General features: G+C 38.6%; 1 protein-coding gene across 12 annotated transcripts in view; it reads left to right on the top strand.

Annotated features, from left to right (window-relative positions):
• Positions 1-20,797, top strand: part of Sox6 (SRY-box transcription factor 6) — a 586,344-nt gene that overhangs the window by 219,785 nt on the left and 345,762 nt on the right. Inside the window, exon 1 of one of the 12 annotated variants that reach the window (XM_076941315.1) lies at positions 3,663-3,751. The exons of 9 other annotated variants lie outside the window; for them this stretch is intronic. The gene's annotated coding sequence lies outside the window, so the exon portion shown is untranslated. Of the gene's footprint in view, positions 1-3,662; positions 3,752-17,138; positions 17,278-20,037; positions 20,156-20,797 lie in introns of those variants that run through there. 2 more of the 12 variants (XM_076941337.1, XM_076941339.1) reach the window with 2 other exon arrangements.

Below are 20,797 nucleotides of genomic sequence, written 5' to 3'. Positions count from 1 at the left end.
TTTAAATGACTCCCTCATGTGCCCACACACAGTCCACCATACTGTGTTTTACCATGGAATTAATTATTTTGTTAATGTTCACTGTTATACAGAAGTTAATTTGGAAAACTATCTTCTATTCATTTCTAAAGTAGTAGTTATTTTCATTAAGAAAAGCAAACCCCTCTTGATTGCAGTGGCCCATGAAATGCTATCACTTTTCCCTGTTGTTATTTAGCTGTCACCTCCCTAGTAGGTCTACCTTGACTATCCTGTTTGTACTACATCCCTGACCTGTCTAGTGCTATATATGTTTCCAGGCTTCACTAGTTTTCAGTATCTCCTGACTTCTCAACCTTCTTTCCCATCAGAATACCAGCGCTATGGTAGCAGGGGTTTGTGGGTAGTTATAGTCATCCATCCCTCATGCTTAGAACACCATTTCAGAATCTCAATAGTAATACTGAATTTGAAAGTAGAAATGCTTATTTCAAGGATTTCAAGTCAAGCATTTATTACACACACAGGCAACACTTATTAACCAATTAGTACAATGACCAAGGACTTCCTTTTTTCCCAGTTTTTAGGCTTTTTTTTGAGCTTATGTGTATGTATATATGTGAGCCTGCATAAGTCTATGAGACCCATATGTTTGCTGGAATTCCTTAGGAGCTGGAGTTACAGGCAGTTATAAGCTGCTAAGTGGGTGCTGGGAACTGAACCCTAGCCCTCTACAAGAACAGTCAACACTCTTAACTGCTGAACCATCTCCCCAGATCCTGTTTTTCCAGTTTTGATATATACTTATTATTTAATTGAGTAAAATCATTAATACTTTGTGTTGATTACTGATCAGGTTTTCCTGAGGTTCTCCACATGAGGTCATCTGAACTCTGGCGTTAGGTTGATGTTTGTGTGTATCAAATGTTCTCCCTGTCACTGCAGACCATCCCTTTGCTCATCCTCAGGCTCCTCTGATGATACTCCTAAGGTTTCTATCTAGTTGCAATCTCAGAGTCTCTGATTAAAATTTGAGATGATTTTACTATATCCTGCTCTTAAGTGATATTGGTTCTTTTCTCAACATTTCTCTAGGAAGAACATTCCACCAATTCCTGGTTAGTGTTTTTTACTGGGTTAATTTTATCCAATTCTTTAAAATAATGTAACATCAGCTAAGAGATGGCTCAGTTGATTAAGTGCGTGCTGCACAAGCGTGAGAGCCTAAGTTCAGAAGCCCAGGAGCCACATCCAAAGCCAGATGTGGTAACACGCCTGTAATCTTGACTCTAAAGGAGTTGGCAGCCAAAAGTTGACTTCTGAAGTTCATTGGCCAGACAACCTACCCTAATAGGTGAACTTCAGGTTTGGCGAGAGACCCTGTCTTAAAAAATAAAGATGGAGAGAGATCAAGGGAAGACACGTGTGTCCACACTTGTGCATGTTCCCACATGTGCCTAAACATATCACACTGTGCACATATACCATATCGCAAACATACTATATGACACATTTATTACTTTCAAAATGATAGTACTAAGAGTCAACAATAACAATCCTTTATATCCTTTGTGAATATTAATTATATTAATTATTGTGAATGTTAATTATAATCTTCTGTAAATCACAAAATATATGACCATTTATTAGCTGCAATAACTATATCATGTTATTTATATGGTATTTGTAATTTCAAAGTTTTTCACTAACAATGATCATGATTCCTTAATCATAAAATTGCACTAAAAGATGCAAAAGACATGGCTTATTATATTAATTTTGTAGGTGATAGAGAAGCAGAAAAACAAAGACAGAGTATAGACCCCAAAATTTATTTATTTGTGGAGAGGCATGGGAAGTTATGTTGCTTGGGTTCTACTGGGTCAGCACTGTTTGAGCCAGTTTATAACCTTTTCTCTGAATTAAATTATCATAATTTTTTGACCAGCTTTAGTAGATGCCACAAAAATAAAAAAAATGCTTATAATGAAACAAGTTTAAAATCTTATTTGCTTTTTTCATTTCTGAGACATGATTTTGCTATGTCCTTTGGGCTGGCTTTGTACCCTTAATCCTGCTGCTTGAGCTTCTGTCCTAGCCAGGATCTTGGGCCTGGGCTCTAGATCCAGCGCTTGGCTTTCCTTTTCCTGAGGTGGTTCCTTCACTTCCCAAGAACATCCGTTATTCTTGACTATTATTTATTTTTCTTCATTTTTACCATGCACACAATTTTATCCACCATGTGAACCTTGATTGTTTGTTTTTTTCACATTCTAAGTAATTGTTCATTTCCACCTCTGGATGTGACTATACATGGCAGCAGGTACAGAAAGGCCAACTAGGCCAGGAATAGCCTTGTAAGTAAGTTAACACAGTAAACACAGCGTGTCAGCTAAGAGATTGGGTTATAGATAATAGCAAGTGTAGACCACTATGGAAATGAGGCACAAAAGAGGAGTTAAAATGTTCTATAAAGCAGACCAAGAAAAATGTCTGTCTGGAGCTTAGACCACTATCAGACCTTAGGAACCAAAGGGAGCTAAAGGATAGATTCTAGTTTCTGGGTGGTCTCATATGGAAGACTGCCAGTACCCTAGAAGGAAGGATTATGGTGTTAGATAGACCAGCCTATTTACATACAATAAAGTAAGGTAGAATGTCAGGCTCTAAAATCAAGGCAGAAAGTCAAGGTCATAGAGCTAGAGAGATTGACTTCTGAGTGGTTAAGTATTTGTACTGTTCTAGCAGATGAGCAGAATTGGCACCCAACATCCATGTCAGGCAGCTCACAACTGCCTGTAACTCTGGTCCAGGGGGCACCCTATGCCTCTGGCCTCCATGGCACTCACATACATACAATCATAAAAACATAAAAAATAAATTTTGAAAAGATCAAGGTCAAATTAACAGCAGCAAGAGTAAATAATTTCATTCTTAATCCCTAGATTAAGAATAACAAATACAATAATTTGTATTGGAGTCTCTGACAGGAGGTCAGAAATTGTTCCTCTAGAGAGTCTTTTAAGCTTTTAAAATCACATGAGAACTGCCTAGCATGTTAGGACTGAAGACAGAGGGCCCAGGTGTCTACATTTTCACAAGTATCCCAGATCATTCAGATTCAAGTGTTTGCAGACCACATTTGGAGAAAATTGCCCTAAATTGTCAGGAAGCACTTATTGTGGGATAGGGGACCTAGTGGCTACTGCAGTTGGGAGAGGAAGAAGGCATTTAAAATTTGAAAGTCAGACCTTCCTGCTAAAAGAAACATCTCTTATGCTCAAGAGTCCAGTTGTGTTTATCTGCATGCAAGAAAGCAGTAAACATGAACTGGTATGCACTGGCCTGTGGTGCTGTAAACCAGCTAGGTTTTTCACCTCTCTAGCTTCCTGTGTTTATGACCCAAGTGCTTTTGTAATCCCTAACAAACATTTGTACCTTTGGTGTAAAACTGGAGGCAGATGGTTCTTTTTGGCCTAATCTAAAGTGTCCCTAATTTTTCTTTTCTCTCTCTCTCTCTCTTTTACTTTCCATTAGTCATCTGCATGATTAATTTTCTTCTTTTCCTTCCCACTTCATAAATTGATTAGCTTGAGCTAGGCAGGCAGACTGCTGTCGTGCTAAGGGTTAACCAGAAGAGAATTACAAATGAACTATCTAGAAAGTTGATTATTAATCCAGCTAGAGAAGAAATATCCTTTTACTTAGCAAGAATGAGTATCTGAAGAGTGGATAATATTGTTCAGGCGGTTGGGTGGAATGGCAGAGCTTGGTAAGTAAAACAAACCTTTTATATTCATTTCTGAACAGTAGAATGTTGATGTATGTAAACAATTACGTCTAATATGAATTCACAAGCTGCTAGAACACTCTAAGAAGTTCCGAATGTTCTTGTCGATGAGATAGATCCTTGTACACTCTGTCTGTAGAAGGTCACAGAAAGTGTTTGCATGAGTGGATAAATATATTTAATTTTGAAAACATATGATTAGATTGGTGATCAAGAACAAGGAAGTGGGCATGGAGGAATGATTAGTAAGATAATCAAAGTCCAAACCTCAAGTAACATAAACTGAAGAATTCCCAGTGGCAAACATACTTTCTTTTCTCTCTCTCTTTCTTTCTCTCTCCCTCTCTCCCTCCCCCCCCTTCTTCTCCTCCCTTCTTTCCCGTCCTCCTCTTTCTTTCTGCCTCCCCGCCCCGCAAGAACACATGCCGGACTCTTTGGCATTAAATATAATTTAAAGTATAACATTCACATAAAGATTCACTGAGATATTTTCCAGATAATGAGGCAACAAAAACTGTCACAGGTTTTGATATTTTCAGGGTCCCAGGACTCATTTCCTTGCTGTGTTTAATTTAAAGTCCTTTTAAAAGACAGCTTTTATTGTATCTGTGAATTGGAAGGGAAGAGAAATGAGAAGGTCTGTGCTATTTGTACAACGAAAATTAAGTGAAAAGGTAGGATTTTAATAATGTTCTTCCACCAAAGACTGCTCCTGTTGAAGAAGAAATTTGATGTCAATATTCAATTCTATAAGGTTGAAATTTTCCCTGATACTACAGAAATAAGCTTTTAAAATGTAACGTGGAGCATAATGAATACTCTCCAAAGCCATGTAATAAATAATTTGAATTTGAGGCTATTATTCTTAGAAGTCAGACAATTTCCTCAAATTGTAGTTGTGTCCGACAAATGAACACTTTTGAAATGTTGAAATGTTTTTAATGTTAATGACATCATTTCAAATTAATATTTTATCAGTTAATGCTAAAACAAATACAAAAGTCTTCTTTAAAAAATTATAATTTCAAGTTGGAAGCATATGCTATGTGTGTGCATGTGTCAGAATGTATCTGAATGTAGGTAAGAAGTGTGTGTTCAGAGCGCCAGAGCACCATAGGGCCCCACATACGTGGCTTGTGTTTATTTCTTATGTTCTGGCCTATAGTTAGGGCCGGAAACAGCAGAGCAGAATAAATGAAGTAATAAGAATATTAGTTAAATGTATGTAGTTCTTAGAGGTAAGTGCATGTCTTAGCTCACTTAATCCTCACATCAGCCCTGTGGTTCTTGGGAACCTGTGAGGATTAAGGTAGATGCTAAAACAAGTCAGGCTAATTAACGATTCCGTAGCATTTGATAGTATAAGTCTACAGAGTCAGGGTTCAGGAGCTTGAATGTGTAAGAGGGGAAATACCTGAATTTGATATGCTTGTCTTGAAATTCAAAGACTTTGGTATAGGACCAGTGAAGAAGGGGAGGGAACTAGTTCTCTGCATTCATTAATTCTTTGACAAATGTTACTGTGGAATTTCAGTCATACAAATGAGATCAATTATATTGCATAGCATATTAAATATGTATACATTTATAAGAAGTGAAATGTCATTACAGAGTCTAAGCCTCTCTCAGTCTCGTCATGTCATACCACAAACGGCCACTTTCTTGAGTTGATACTTCTTTTTGTTTTCTTCCTAAGCTTGACTCATATTTCACATTCATTGTGTAGTAGTGAGATCCCCACTCACCGCTCTTTGGATCCATGACTTCCCACAATACTCTTAATTCAAATAAACAAACCAAATCAAGCATCAAGGTCCTCCCACCCAGAGCCTGCCTCTGCTCTGGTGCCAGCTCTTGCTTTGGTTCTCAGCCTTTCTGATCCAGCTCCTGTACCAGTTTCCAGTTACTTCATGTAACCTTCAATGGAATTTTAATTTTTAAAACTTTATTTTTAATGATGGTCCTTAAACACCACCCACAAGAGGGAGTGGAAAAGAAAGGATAGCGGGGTGTGTGTGTGTGTGTGGGGGTGGTGGAAGATAGTGGACCTGTTTAGAAAGGTTCGTTGGAGCAACTCTGGTCTGTGTTGTCTGGAAATCATCAGTTCAGTTTATAGGTTAGCAGCTGCAGCTTGATCCACTCGCAAACACTTCATGGATATATCAGAAGTCTAGTTTAGTAGAGTCGAGTCTGGATAACAAACAGATTAGCAGTGGTGGCACTACCTAGGAGAGATAGCCAGGCCTCAGCCTGGGCTCAAGTCAACAGGAGGGACCCAGACAGACACCAGGAAAAGTTCTCGGCTGTGCCTCTCTCAGGGAATCCAGAGACTAACAAGTGTGGGACAGCTAGCTCTATAAGTAAGCCTAGTTCATCTTCTGTCACTGTCTGTCCAGTCCTATTTATACCCACCAAACATCACATGTTCTCCATGGGTCTTGCCTCAGCACGTGTGTCTGTCTCAACTGACATCACTCTGTCAGCCCTAGTCCAGGGAAGTGGCAAGAAGAAGTTGCAGCATACCATCAGAAGTTTTGTTTTTGTTTTTTGGTTTTGTTTTTTGTTTTTTGTTTTTTTTTTTGAGTTTCTCTCTATGGAGTCTCTATGAATGTAATTCAACTATGCAATGTAAGGCAGGCCAATATATACCTCTCCTGTGTCTGCTTCAGTTAAACATACCTTCACAAGTCTGCCCTAGCCTTTTACCTCTGTTCACTTCAGCTAAATGTTCTTTTATGTATTTCCCCCAGCAAAACAGCATCCAACTGACTTTCCAAAGAATCCTTAAGTTTCCGCTTCACTCTCACTTATTTCCTGAGATCTTCACAGAAGGCTGTCTTCTCCCCTGAACTGCACACTTCTCTAGTCTTTAGCAGAAAATTTTGACTCATCCTTCAGGTCTTTGTTTCAAGTCACAGTTTTAGTTAATTTAATCCATTAATTTATTATTGATTAATTTTTGTGGAAAGGGGGTAGATATAGGCCTTTGTGTGCCACAGTGGACATCTAGAGGTCAGAGGACACATTTTAGAGTCCTGTCCTTCCTGTGGGTGCTTAAGTTGTTAGCATGTGAGGCAAGTGTTCTTAGCTGCTGAGCTGTCTCACTAGCACAGGTCCTCATTTCAAAGTAATTTCTTCACAGAAACCTTCCCTGATCTTTCCATTTCAAATGCTGTTTGCCCTCAACAATCTTGCCTACCACCCCCTTGATTTATCAGATATTGTCATTTTAAATGATCTATTTACAGGTGTGACTTTTCTTTCTTTTTTCCTTTCTTTTTTCTTTACTTTGGAATAGCCTACTTTGTTGTTGGATTTTTCCTCACATGTAGTATACATGGTCTTGCATATCACAGGCATTCCTTAAATACCTGTTACTATCAGGGAAGGAAAAGTAGAGAAAGAGACAGAAGAAAGGGGCGACAGGCATGAAGGACAAGTCTCTGATGGTGAAGCCAGTGGTCTGTTGTTCTGTTTGGACACACTGTGTAGACAGAATTCTGCAGTTTGGTCTCAGTAAAGAATGAACTGAGGAGAGGTGGTATAGACACAGGAACTCAGCTCTTATATTACAGGCTTATAGGGTAACTCAGTGACTACAAACCTATTGTAGAATTGCTCTATGAGACTCCTAAAATCTGGGAGAACTTAAGACTCAACTGAGGAAATAAAAAGCCTTGAGGGGAGAGCTGTCATAGTACAGTTACACAGCTTTGTTTTACAGGAGAATTGTAGGTAACTTTCTTTTCTTTCTTTTCTTTTTTTTTTTTAAAGAATAAAGAAAATGAAGTCAAGTAGGTAGGACTTATCAAATGTCAGGATATACTTACATTGTATTCTGTGTAAACCTTTGCTGACATTTATAATTAAGGTCCAAAGCTTCAAGACTGTGTTCAAATATGTTTGTGATGGTGGTAGGAGAAAGGTAAAATGAAGATGGTAAGGAGACTAAGTCATGTTTTTAAGTAAAAGTCTATGTATCATCTTATACAATTAAACTTTTTATTTAATGTTTACTAATTATTTTCTTTCTGTTGTTCTTTTATTTAAACAAACTTTAAATACGATATATTCTGATTATGGTTTCCTTTCCTGCAACTCCTCAGAGATCCTCCCCTAACTATTATTTATTTACTTATTTTGTGTGTGTGCTTGTGCCACAGCCACACTTGGAGGGCAGAAGATGATGTATGGCCATTGGTTCTTGCCTGCCATTGTCTGGTTCCCTGGGATCTTTTTTTACTTGGGTTGTCAGGTTGGTGGCAGCAAGCATCTTTTATCTAACCAGCCATCTTACCAACCCATCTTATACAATTCTTGTGGGAACCTTGGACATAATGACAGTAAGGCTTTTGCTGTCATTGTTTCACAAGAGCTCAAACAGGATCCAAGACTAGACCTATTTTAAAGAAATTCCTAGACACAGCTCTCTATGCAAAAAGACTATTCACTCACTCTTGAGCCTCCCTGAAGGCTTAGGTCAAAGCATGTGGTTAGTGGCTTTGGTAGATGTCTTCTATACATTGTCTTGACTTGAAATTTTCTTTTCTTTTTCTCAATTCCTAGAAATGCTAAGTGGTTAGCAATTTTCAACAAATGGAACCAAATTGTCTAGATGCTTGTAATCAATGAAGATAAACCACTGAGCTTACTTTATGTTAAGGATTATTGAATGAACTTTAATGGTAGGTTCTTGTCTAATATCTTAGCACTCCAAAATAAGGCACAAGTGTTACTGGAAAAGAATGAAGCAGTGAAACCATGTGATATCACAGGGTGTAGGCTCTTGGGTGCATACCTAAGTGTTCAGAGGAAGGTACTCATGTGGATGATTTTAAAGAGGACATGAAGAGTATATGTGTTTATGTCACATATACACACATAGGCAGACAAGTGCCAAGTAGCAAATGGAGAGGTTTTGTTTGGTTTGATTTTTTACAGACAAATTCCAGGAACTATTTGTAATGATTACCTGAAAACCTGTTGTGCATTAAGAAGAGCAGACTTCTGTCTTTCAGTGTTGTGGGGGTGTGTGGGGGGGTGTTGGGGAATGGAGGGGTATTAGAAATGATGGTAGCGTGACCAGCTAGCTCCTGGCCTCCGCCAAGTTCCCGCTTTAACTGCAGCCCAGCTAGCCAGTGGCACCAGCCCGGGACCAACGAGATGTTGGTGTGGCTGTTGCCTCCACTGGTCAGCTCCATGGAGTCTATGGCTCTATGCATGGGCCCTGGGCTAACTCCTCATAGTGCTCGGCTCAACCTCAGACAATAATCACCATCCTCGTGGTATCCGGTAGAAAGAAGACTTTTAATGCTTAAAGATTAACCAAATAGATTTATATATTACCAAATACTCAATATACAAGATGCCCACACAATTAGAATTGTTAACTCAAATTATCTAACCTTAATTTGAATAACTGCTAGAGACAGGAGGGTAATATCTCCTGCCATCTTGTCTCTCCCCATCTCCTTCTCTTCTTCTTCCTTTCTCGTTCCTTCCTTCTCCCAACTCCTAACTCCACCTACCTCTTCTACTGCCCAATCACAAAGCTCCACTGCAAACACAATGGGCAGGGAAAGTCCTGCAACACTTCAGTTGGACAAAGTCTGAGGAGAAGCGTGTCTGCTCATGCTTGTTTGGGTTTGGTGGTAAAAGCTTCCTGAGGTGAAGAGAACTATGCATGCTAGGCCTCAAAAACAGAATTTAAGAGAATGTAAGAGCCACTGGTACAGACCTATAACCCCAGCTACTCCAGAGCCTGCAGCAAGATCCCATGTTCAGGCCTTTTTGGGTTACTGAATGAGTTCAAGGCTAGCTTAGGTAAACCTAGTGAGATTGATGCAAAATAAAAGTAGAAGGGAGGGCTGTGGATGTAGCTCAGTGGTAGAACACTTGCCTAGCATACATACCCAGTACTCATGAAGTCCAGGTTCAGTCCCTATGCCACACAGAGAGAAAATGAGACTACAATACTTAGTTAGATAGCAAGGATGTGGCTATATGAGAAGTAGTTTATACCATGGTGCACCAGTGTGTGAGTCCCAGAGAGCCATGGCCACAGCGTGCAGAAAGAAGTTTGCAAGCTGTAGCTGCTGAAATACAGTAGATGTCCTTGCTATGGTAGTGAAGACCAGGCCACCAAGAGGAGAATGACTAAAATACTGAGCTATAGCAGATGAGTTCAGGGTTAATTTTTAAAAACAGCAGTCTTCTGTGAGTCTCCAAAGGGAAATGACTTGACCCAAGGGACTTACATTTATGCATTCCTCTAGTATGTGAACTTCATGAAGTCCAAGTTTGCCTTCTGGGTTGTTCGATCTAGGAATAAAAAAATGTGGTATGTATTTTTACGTGTAGTTAGGCAGGTGATATCTGCCGTTAGCCCAAGAGAGGATTTTAGACCCCACCAGCTGTCTCCAAACCACAAAAGAGTGGGTTTGAGAAGTGTGCTATGAGGAGGGGAGACAGAGTGCAATCTTGGGGCTGGGCTGTAGCTCAGTAGCATGCAAGGAAGATACCAGGCTAGAGCTCAGGGAACTGAGGCCTCAGCACTGTCATGAAAAGAAACAAGAGTGTGTTTTAATCTGGGTTAGCCAGAGGTGATTCAAAACAGACTCCTTTATTTGTGTGTTAAGAAGACTAAGGATCCCATTTTTAAGTACCTTATATTATTCTGTTGTTTCAGCTTGCCTTCATAGAGTGGCTATTTATAGTCCAGTGAGTACTATCATAGATTAGATATGACATTTCCCCCAAATCATCAAAGACTTCTTAAATGAATAATTGTTAAAAAAGGAAGAAATATTTCTTTAATGTCTCTCTTCAATATACTGTTTTCCTTCCCAAAATAACAACTTTCTCATAACTGCTATTTTCAATATGTGTTTTTCTTCCAGATTTCTTTCTATATAATCACATAGAAATATGTATGATTATTTAGAAATACACAGTTTTATTTGTGGGAAGATAGCACTCCTCTTTTGTAGGTATTGGTTTATTCTTTTCACATTTTTTTCATTTAAAAATTATGACTCAGGGTGCTGTGTTTGTTTACAGAGCTTTATGTCTTATTCTTCTACATGATATTTTATGCTATGTGTATACCATTGCTACACCTGAGTTATCCAGCTTAAAGGTCCTCAAATAAAATTTAGATATTTAAAAGTTGGAAAATGGTAAAATATGTTATCTTTAAAACTATATAAGTAAGGCATGGAAGATGTTGATTGGAAAGGATCGAGATACTCCTATGGACAGATAATGGCATATACTCAGTGAACATTAATCCTTCCCTCCCACCCATCTTTCTTTAAGTCATTTACATTGAAAGACTATGGGTATGCAATTTCCCACAGTCTCACTTTTATCTTCCCCCAGATGTTGTTTGTGTGGCTTATTGAATGTCTGATCCTTGGTCTAAAAATGATTTAAGGTAATGACTCAGGGCCTTGTTCCCTCTTGAAACCATCCATTTACTTACTGACTACACATCAGGTTGTGGCTCTCTATCCTAGCCATCCAGGAGAAGATCACCATTTTTTATTTGTTTGTCTCTGTCTCTAGCTCTCATTTTGAGGATGGAACCCAAGTCTTTACACACATATGTTTATATTCAATCCCTGAGCTATGTCCCCTGCCCCTAGAATTCAGGATCTAGATGACTTCAATTTACTTCAATTTATAAGAATCTCACACATTTGTGGGCAAGACGGACACATAAACTCATAAATGTAGAGTAATGTGATAGAAGACTGATTAAATCAGCAATGAGAGTAATTGACTTTTCTAGGGTAGTCTTGGAAGGTTTTTACAGGGTATGTGACAATTGTGGAGTTTAAAGATTCACTATTATTTAATCAAACAGACAATAGAAAAGACATGGCAGGAATGTAAGGCATAAGGGCTCTGAGACATGAATAAAGCAAAATACCATTTAATTTCTCACTGAGAAAAATAAGATGTCTTTATAGAGAGAGTAGCTGGTAGTGAGGAAAGGCCATTTGAGCCCACTGAAATTTGGTTAGGAGATCTGGGTAAAGAGCTTACTGTGAAACCATGAAGACCAGAGTTTAGATACCAGGTACCCATGTAAATGCTGGGCAAAGAGTGCATTTGAAACTCCAGTATCTACGGGATTCCTTTAGCCAACATTTAACAAGATGTATCTTATTACTGTGACTGGAAGTTTTACTTAGTAACCTATGATGTATATCTAGTTGTCTCCACCATTGTATGTTAACTCCATTTAAATTCCTTTTATATATGTACATATTTCAGGGAGCTTCTGGGGTAGTGGGTTTCCACATGGCTTTTTAAAAGGCCTTTTGTATTATCCCTCCCTAGAAGGTCTACTTAATCTTGATTGCTGTTCAGCAAATAAACTCTGGGTTCAATAAGAGATCCTTCCTGAAAACACAAGGAGAAGAGCAATTGTGAGAAGACCTGGGTAGCAGTCATCTAGCTTGGTTCTCAATCTTGACTGGGAAGAAATCTAGCAATTTTGCTTTCTTTTTGTGGTGTTAAAGATTAAACTCAGGGCCTCATACATGGCAGGCAAGCACCACTTCTGTGCCACAACTCTAGATACTTGCAATTTTTGAAAACAGTAGCCCCATGCTTAGGCTACCCATTAACCAAGCAAATCAATTTTTGGAAATGAGATATAGGTATCGATATTTTTAAAGGTCTTTATCTTATTTCAAGATGCACTAACATTTGAAACCACTGACTGGTGATGATCTAAGATACAAAGACTGCTTCATATGATGAGCACAAGTGCCAGAAAGTGAGACCAGAAAGATAGCACCCAACCAGGTCACACGTGGAATGTAGATTTACTAAGAGGTTCTTGTACAGTAGATGATAGATAATAAAACTCTTAAGGCAGGAGATTAACATACTTAGGTGTTGTTTGGGAATCACAATGCAGGTATTAAAAAATCGTCCCCCCTCAACTTTTCCACTCCCCCCCCCCACGAGTTCTCAACTTGGAATCAGGAAACTTTCATTTTGTATTTCTTAATAGACTTAAAGATTTCTCCAATTCTTATTATGCTACATCCAAAAGTAAAGGCAAATCCATATACATGTAAGGACCAAATAAATAAATAAATAAAAATAATTATAAGTAAGAAACGCATATCTCCCCCAAGATCCTTATGCATACGAATACATGCAATCTTCCTATGAGTTTTGAATTCTGCTGAAGATGGCTTTGAAGTGAGGCCAGGAGCATGAGAATCGCACTCAAGGGTTTGAGCTGAAGAACAATATGACTGCAGACACCACAGAGCTCTGAACACAGGAAAGCTGCCCAAGGCAACTCCATGCTGCCAACATGAAACTCTCCTCTGAGTTCCAATGTAGATTAGCTGGTGGGAGTGGAATCGAGAGAAAAAAAAAACTGCAAAAATTTAATTAAATAATGTTTTACATATTTTTTCCTTTGGACTCAATTCAGTCACAAATGAAATAGCAGTTGCCTGGGATTTCCACAACATTAATTAATTCAAACAAGGAAAAAAATGAATCAGAACCAGAAACTTATTTATTATGCCCTTATTTCCTTTAAGATCTCAAAAGTCTCAAGGTCTCCTGTGATCACAGGAGTTTGCATTTCTAAGACTTGGGTATATCCAATTTAAAGTGGACTAAAACATCCTCCCAGACATAATAGTAATGGGAAGATATTTGTTTTCATTAATTTTTCTTTACCATGCTTTTAGTGGAAACTTCTTTTCTTTTAAGCGACAGTAATAAGACTTGAAAATAGTAACAGTGCCGAGGAATGAGGGCCTCTGAAAATACCTTATAGATAAATTGGGCTTCATCCTCTTTGCATAGTAAAATGTGGATGACTTGTGTTTAGATATGGTGTCCATCACCTTTAGGCCCTGGTAAAGGAAGGAGTCCCTGTCCATATTAGCTGAGTCAGCTACAGCAGCATATCCAGGGAAAGCAAAAAAGGGTGAATTGAACATTACAGAGATTCTAAGTTCTAGTCCTGATTCTACCAGATGTCAGTTTCGTGATGGTCACTTCCTGCAGTCCATCTCTGCGCTGTACCAGCAGTATCAAACAATGTGCTAATGTGTCAGTTTTTAAATCATTGAGGTTTCACAGTGTCCCACACTTAGTCTTTTTTTATCTTTTATTTATCTTTTCATTCTTATTTATTCATCCTATATCATGTGTTTCTTTTTATATTCATTCATATATCTCTGAATAATGGAGAAGTGGAAAATGATTTGTACTTCCAGGAAGAGTCATACTTGTTGAATGGAACCATTTTCTGGTATCTGCTATGTGTCTCTGGTGCAATCTCTGCTGCTCAGACAATTTCAAGAGTTAGTTGCTGTGGGTCAGCCGTGGGCACTGTTGCCATGGCTTCTCTCTGATAGTGCAGTTCAGTTTCTGATCTCCTTTCTCTGTCACCTGTGCAACATCAGTGATGGCTGGTCATACCAAAATCTGCTACAGCAGTGTAATTTCTTACAGAAGGTAAGGTGCATTTTATTTATGATGATGAAGCCTCAACTCTCCCCTTTATCCATGTGTTTTGTTCTTTCCCTAGGGTTGTTTAAACTTTCTTTTTTAAATTCTCGGACAGAGGCACTCACTCATGTGCTATAATCTAAGCTCTATGCTCATTTTGACTGATTTTTTAGCATTTTTTTCAAGTGAATTTGTTGGATAACAATTTTTTCATGGATGACACATTTTTTTTTCTTTTCTCATTTTTTAGTGTCACTCACACTTTGATTAACCTTTGTTCTTCTAGGGACAGTGCAGATTATGTGAGAGACTAACAGTCGGCTAACAGTAGTCTCCCTGGCATTCGCATATGTGCTGCTCAAGATTCTAGGAGTCATCTTTAAGAGTCAACCCTATGTTTTACTGTGTGACTAAGCATGCTGATTTCCTAGGCAGTAAAGACAAAGAGTTTGTAAATATAGACAGCTAACAGAGATACATACAAGGTTCTGCACCTCCAGTATTGACTAGGCTCCTGGCTGGGCTAGATGACTGCATGTAAGAGCCACACAGGCCTGAGCGCTCGAGTTTGAACTCTAGAGCTTCCAATGGCAGGACAGAACCAACTCCTGAAACTTGGTTCAGGTGGACACTATGGTGTGTCCATGGGAGCGTACACTTATATACGAAATAATAGCAATGCGTAACGGTTAAAAGGAAGCAGCCCCGTTACTGTTTGGTGTGATTTGTGTGCAGCTGATGTCATATCATAGTTTTATTTTCTGGTTTTTCAGTTTCATTTCTTGCTAGCTTATAATGGCTCAGAATAGTCACCATGACCATCCAGTCCTGAGCTGTCCCCTGAGCTGAGGGTCTGCTGGTCTGTTGTCTTCTTGCCTCTGTACCACAACTGCTGTGCCTTCCAAACTTTTGTAACTGCATTTGAGTTTCCTGTATTTACCTTTGTTTCCAGACTCAAAGTTGTTATTGCTCTTTGATTGTTATTTTTGCCTTTAGCAAGATCAGTTCTCCTATACTCCAAGCTTCTATTTACATTTGGCTGTGACCTGCCAAATTAGATAAAAATAGGGAAAATAGCATTAAACGAGCTTCTTCCATTGCCGAGCACTGATATATGTTTGTACAGGAATTTCACCATTTATTTTTCAATACTTAAAACATTTATTTTTATTATCCTTAATTATGTGTGTATATGTTCTTGGGGATATGTGTATGAGAATGTAGTGCCTGCCAAGGCCGGAAGCATCAGAGCCCCTAGCCCCTGGAGCTGGAGTTACAGATAAGTGGTGAGCCACCTGGCATGGATGCTAGGAATCTTCTGGAAAAACAAGTACTCTTAATTCCCGAGCCATCTCTGCAGTCCTGCTTTTCAATTTTTAAACAGTTATTCCTTTTTTTTTTTTTTTTCAAGTAGCAGAGAACTAGAATTAAGAACTCAGCATATGCCAGGCACTGTGCTGAGGACCTTCCATATGCCCACTGGGATTTATCCCTGCAATAGTCCAGCAAGGTGTACCATTTCCTCATTGTACATGAAAACTCACAGGCTCAGAGAAGTCGAATAGCCTGACTGTATTGCTGATACATGTTAGAAGCAGAATCTGAACCCAGGTGTGGTTCTCAAGAAAATAGAAAGAATACAGTGACATTTAAGTAGAGTCAGTAGATTCTGAACTGAGAGGACTCTCCTTTAAGGAGAGACATAAGCTCTTAACATATGACCTTGAGATATTTCTTTGGCATCTGCATCCGTTCTGATTCTCACCATCACCATAGTGTTACTGCTAGTTTACTTCGAAGGGGTGTTAGCCGCTTGGTATTCAGGACAAACAGATCATGAAAGGACCTTCACAGCCCTCGGCCCGGAAGGAGCACCCTCCTCCTGTATGCAGTGTGAAGCTTTTAAGGACTTGCCTATCCCAGAATCCCAAGTGCACCTTTGCTGTGTTTCTCATATCAGGCATATGATTCATGACTTGTAAAGAAGCAGTTGATCTCTAGGAGCACAGCACTGACCCTAACAACGTGCTTCTCAGGGAGACACATGTCAACCTCTTTACATGCATTTAAATGAAACAGGGTTGGTCTCAGAGAACAGTTTCTCAAGTTCCTCTTTCCAGGTTCAAATGCTAACTCACTGTGGCTGTATACCCAGGCAAGTTCATGTGTGTATCTGACTTCTCTTATGAATGAATATTAGGGATAGCGGCAGTAAACGTGCTCCTAGGACTTACTCCTACATGATTTGATTTTAGAACCAAAGAAGTTAGTGTATGTAAAATCATTAGCATAAAACTTGTATAATATGTAAGTTACAAATATTAGCTATTAAAATTCTAATTTGAATTTTAAACCATTTTTTGAAAACTCAACTCAATATTTGTGAAAATTATTAATAGTCTCTTAAAAAGCCTTTATTAATCAATATGTTTGTTTTTTAATCTAACAAATAATGAACACCATTTTTAATTTCTGTTTTTCCTTTTCTTAAAATCTACTCTCAAGTTGAGACTGACCTTACTGTGAATTCTTTGGTTTTTGGGGTCTATTTCTTTGACCTAAACACAGAACAATCTAAAGTTGCAAGATTTTGTTTAGGGTAGACCCAAAGCTCCAGGTGAAGGGTCATGAATAGCATCTCTTCACTTTGGGATACTATCCTACATGATGTGATCATCTCCTCTGCTGTTTCAAAGTGTGAGCTTCCCTTGGGAGAATTAGATAGGAGTATAGTCTTGTTCAGCAGCCGACTTAGGTGTTGAACCATCATTCCTTGTTCATCTGCTACTTTGCTATTGGAAGAAAGTGGCAAATAGTACTGAACTACTCCCTCCTCTGTGGTGTGAATGTGCAAAACAAAGATAAAAGCTATGTTTTCTTCGTGGAAGGGTGTGGAGGCAGACAGTAATTTCAAATAGAAATAATGAGGCTTCCAATTGCAATTGAGACTCCTAATGAGGACACTGTGGCCATCAGAAGAAGAAGGAAAGAAGTTCATTCCTGAAAGAGAGGTATTGGAGTCCACATTTAGACTGTTACATGTACAGGTGCCTGGGAGGCTGCTGTTAATGGTGATGTGACTGTTTGACAGAGATGCTGTCTGAATAGTTCAGTGATGGTTCCAAGAGGACCAACACCTGCAATTAGCAGAGTAAAAATCCAATGCTCTGTTAGACAAAGACTTTTGCTTCTTGGGTCTGTTGCTTCTCTGTTATACCAAATAATTTCAGGAGTTGGCTTATTATAATAGTGATTTATCATTTTTGACTAATGACATTGACCTAGAGGAAAAGTTACCAGATTCTGATGAACATGTATAGAGCTGTTTTATGATCCCAAACAACCTCCCTTTAACCTCCTACCCCCAACCTCAACATGAAGCATTGTTCAATCTTGCTGTCACCTTTGGGTGGTATTTAAACATTTATTTTTAGGAGTTTGGCTCAGTGTGTATATGCCTGCGAGTGTGCCTGTGTACACCTGTTTGGGCATATGTTTGGACTGGGGAGGGATGGAGAGAAATTGAAATTTTGAGGGGCTAGAAGTCAGAGACAGTTGATACAGAGGAGTGGAAATTTAAACAGAAAAATAAAAGGTTTTCATTGTTCCAGTTAGAAAAATCAAACTAGCTGCATGATGCATATTTTCACAAAGAGTATTTATTCATGTAATGTGGAAATTATAAGAGCAAGCAGACTTTCTAGAAATGGGAGAGAAAAAATATATGATTGAAAAAACTAGGCAGAGGTAAAGAAAACACGTTTAGAATATAATTTGAAGCAGAGTGCTCAGCTGGGATAAAGTTTTAACAAAACAGGCTGGGCCATTTATAGATTACAACACTTTAAATTTCGTCAGTGTTACAAAGTGTTGATGTTGATAAAGAATTTGTTGATGCTGTATCAGTTTCTCCACGTGGAGAAGTGCTCCAGAGTGATTAGCCTACTTGGGACTGGTAGCCAGAAGACAGAAACTGGGTCCCAGGCTTTCTGAAATAGGAGAAAGGTGCCATTGCTGAACTATCACTCTCTGTAGAGAAATCCCCATGACCAAGGGTGGTCATTTTTTTATTTCTTTTGAAGTCTTTAGTGGTTTTTACCAACATTAACATCTTCGTGTCTGGTTGATTAAATTAACACCACTTTCAAAGTCATGCTAGGGCCCAAAGTCGCCTTGCTATATACAAATTTGTGCAGCAATTTAAAAGCTCAATCATTTAATTTGTTACTTTATGCTTCAAGCCAAGGGTCTAAGACCCAGAGGACCTACCTGGTGTTCAGGAAGGCATGCTTGGGGGTCAGGCCAGGACTTTGAAAAGTAAGGCCAAACAGCTGGCCCTGGCTGAGGTTTGCTTTTTGTCCCATGTAAAGTGACCTTTTGCCAGCACAGTCTGTCACCTATTGCGCCATCTCACAGTAGTCTTACTCATCCCTCTGCCTTGCTGCAGGCAGTTAACGTGGGTGACCATGGTTGGCCTCACTCAAAGCTTGATATAGCTGGAGGCTACATGGAAGCATGTGCGCTGCACTTTAAGTGAAGGTTTTTGAGATCTTTCTGTTACCATACAAACTAACGTGCTTCACTATTACATCTGCATGTGTACTTTGTTACTGTGGATCTCCTTCTCCAGTAGAACACACTGATACATTGCTGAACTATGCTTTGCTTAGAACTGTCATTTTGTGGTATCATTTTGGTAATAAGTCAGCGTATTATTTAATTTTTGTTAGTAAGTATAATTATGGGCATTTAAAAGTTAGTTGATACAATAGATTTGAAAAAAAAACGATAAAATACAGTCTTTTTCATTGATTATTTTCTACTTAAAAGTGCTCTGTGATTATTAGGGAAAATCAGAAAATATAAAAAGGAAACTAAAAATGAGGAACCTCCTAGAGTGATATTGAGAAATAGTGCAGTGTTTAGTAGAATATATTTTAGGAGATTTTATACTTAGGTATTCATATTTATAGAAGAAAATGAAATACTATTGAATACTGATATTTTGTAAAGTTCTTCAATTTGAAAAATAAACATTGTTCTATGCAGTTACTGTGAAGGAATTATAAAACATGGTACAAACAAAAATAATTTTGAAAATTTAAGTTAACTACCCAGAGATTTTAATGGTTATCATGCTTTATTTTTTCCCCTTGAAATTTTTTTTAATAATTTTTTTATAAGTTGCTGTTGCGTATCCAAAGACGGGACAGGGAGGCTGGGGTCCTTTGTTCCAACCTAAGGCATTCACGGTTTCCGTAAGTTTTCCCAGCCTTCCCTTTTGAAAAAATTTAAAAAGGGGGACCTGTGGGGAGCCGACAATTTATCTTTCCTTTTATTTTATTTTAATTAATTAATTAATTTTTTGAGACAGTTTTTTTGTGTAGTTCTGGCTGTCCTGGAACTCAGAGATCTGCCTGCCTCTGCCTCCTGAGTGCTGGGATTAAAGGTATATACACCACCACCACCCAGCTCCCCTTGCAAAACTTACATTATAAAATTCACATACCTTCATCTTTAAGCCCGGTGACTGCATTGACACTGTTTGATAATCAGCCAAGTCGTGGTTCTTTGTAGTTACATGACCTTCTAATTTTTTTTGTTTTTGAATAAAAATCTATCCACAAGCCCACTGCCATGTCCAAGGAATAGAATTTTGGTAACAGCACGTATTGCCACTAGGTGTGAGCTACTTTTTGAACATTAGCACCTCATTAGCATTTCCCCACACATTACTAAATGTTCTTCCTCACAAATGTCTTTTTTTCTAAGTGAGTGCATAATTCGTAGAAAAGTAGCGGGTACTGCACATAAGAAGTTCAGAGGAAGGATACAAAGCTAAGGAAAGCAGCCTGTTTCTTTGGTCCCATTATAACCATCGTCAGGCAGGTATGTGTTTTGATTTGTAAAATTTTCTACCTGTCTATCTGTCTACCTATCAAACCCATCTATTTATCTTCAGCTTATTAATCACCTATCAATCATTTACATTTATCCATACTCTATATATTTATTTAAAAAATAACAATAGGATCAAATAGTAGGAAATGAAAAGCATCATTTTATTTGTGTGTTTGTGTGTGTGTGTGTGTGTGTGTGTGTGTGTGTGTGTGTGTGTAAATGTGTGGAGGTCAGAGGACAACCTGAAGGAGTTTTCTCTTTCTGCCTTGTGGATACAGGGGACTGAGCTCAGGTTCCAGGCTCAATGGCAAGTGCTTTACCAGCTGAGCCTTCTCACCAGCCCTACTATCTGATTGCTTTTCAATAGTTCATGCTGCCCTACTGTGGGCATTGTGCAGGTTTGCTGATCGCTGTAGTTAAGGCTGCTTCTAAGTTTCTGTTGTTATTAGCAACATCTTGTTAAGCCCCACCACAGCTCAATTGCTACACACACCTGCAATTATTTCTTCAGTTTAAATTCTCAGAAATGCACTGCTGGCTGATCCTCTTTAAAGAAGTTTGACATGTATTTTCAAAATGCCTTCCAGAGAGGATCAGTCAGCTCACTCTTAAGCCTAGTGTGTGAGATCA

The sequence above is a fragment of the Arvicanthis niloticus genome, chromosome 1, assembly GCF_011762505.2.
Source record: "Arvicanthis niloticus isolate mArvNil1 chromosome 1, mArvNil1.pat.X, whole genome shotgun sequence".
Taxonomy (NCBI): Eukaryota; Metazoa; Chordata; class Mammalia; order Rodentia; family Muridae; genus Arvicanthis; species Arvicanthis niloticus.
The sequence above is the reverse complement of the archived record's forward strand: the minus strand, read 5'-3'. Positions and strand labels throughout refer to the sequence as shown.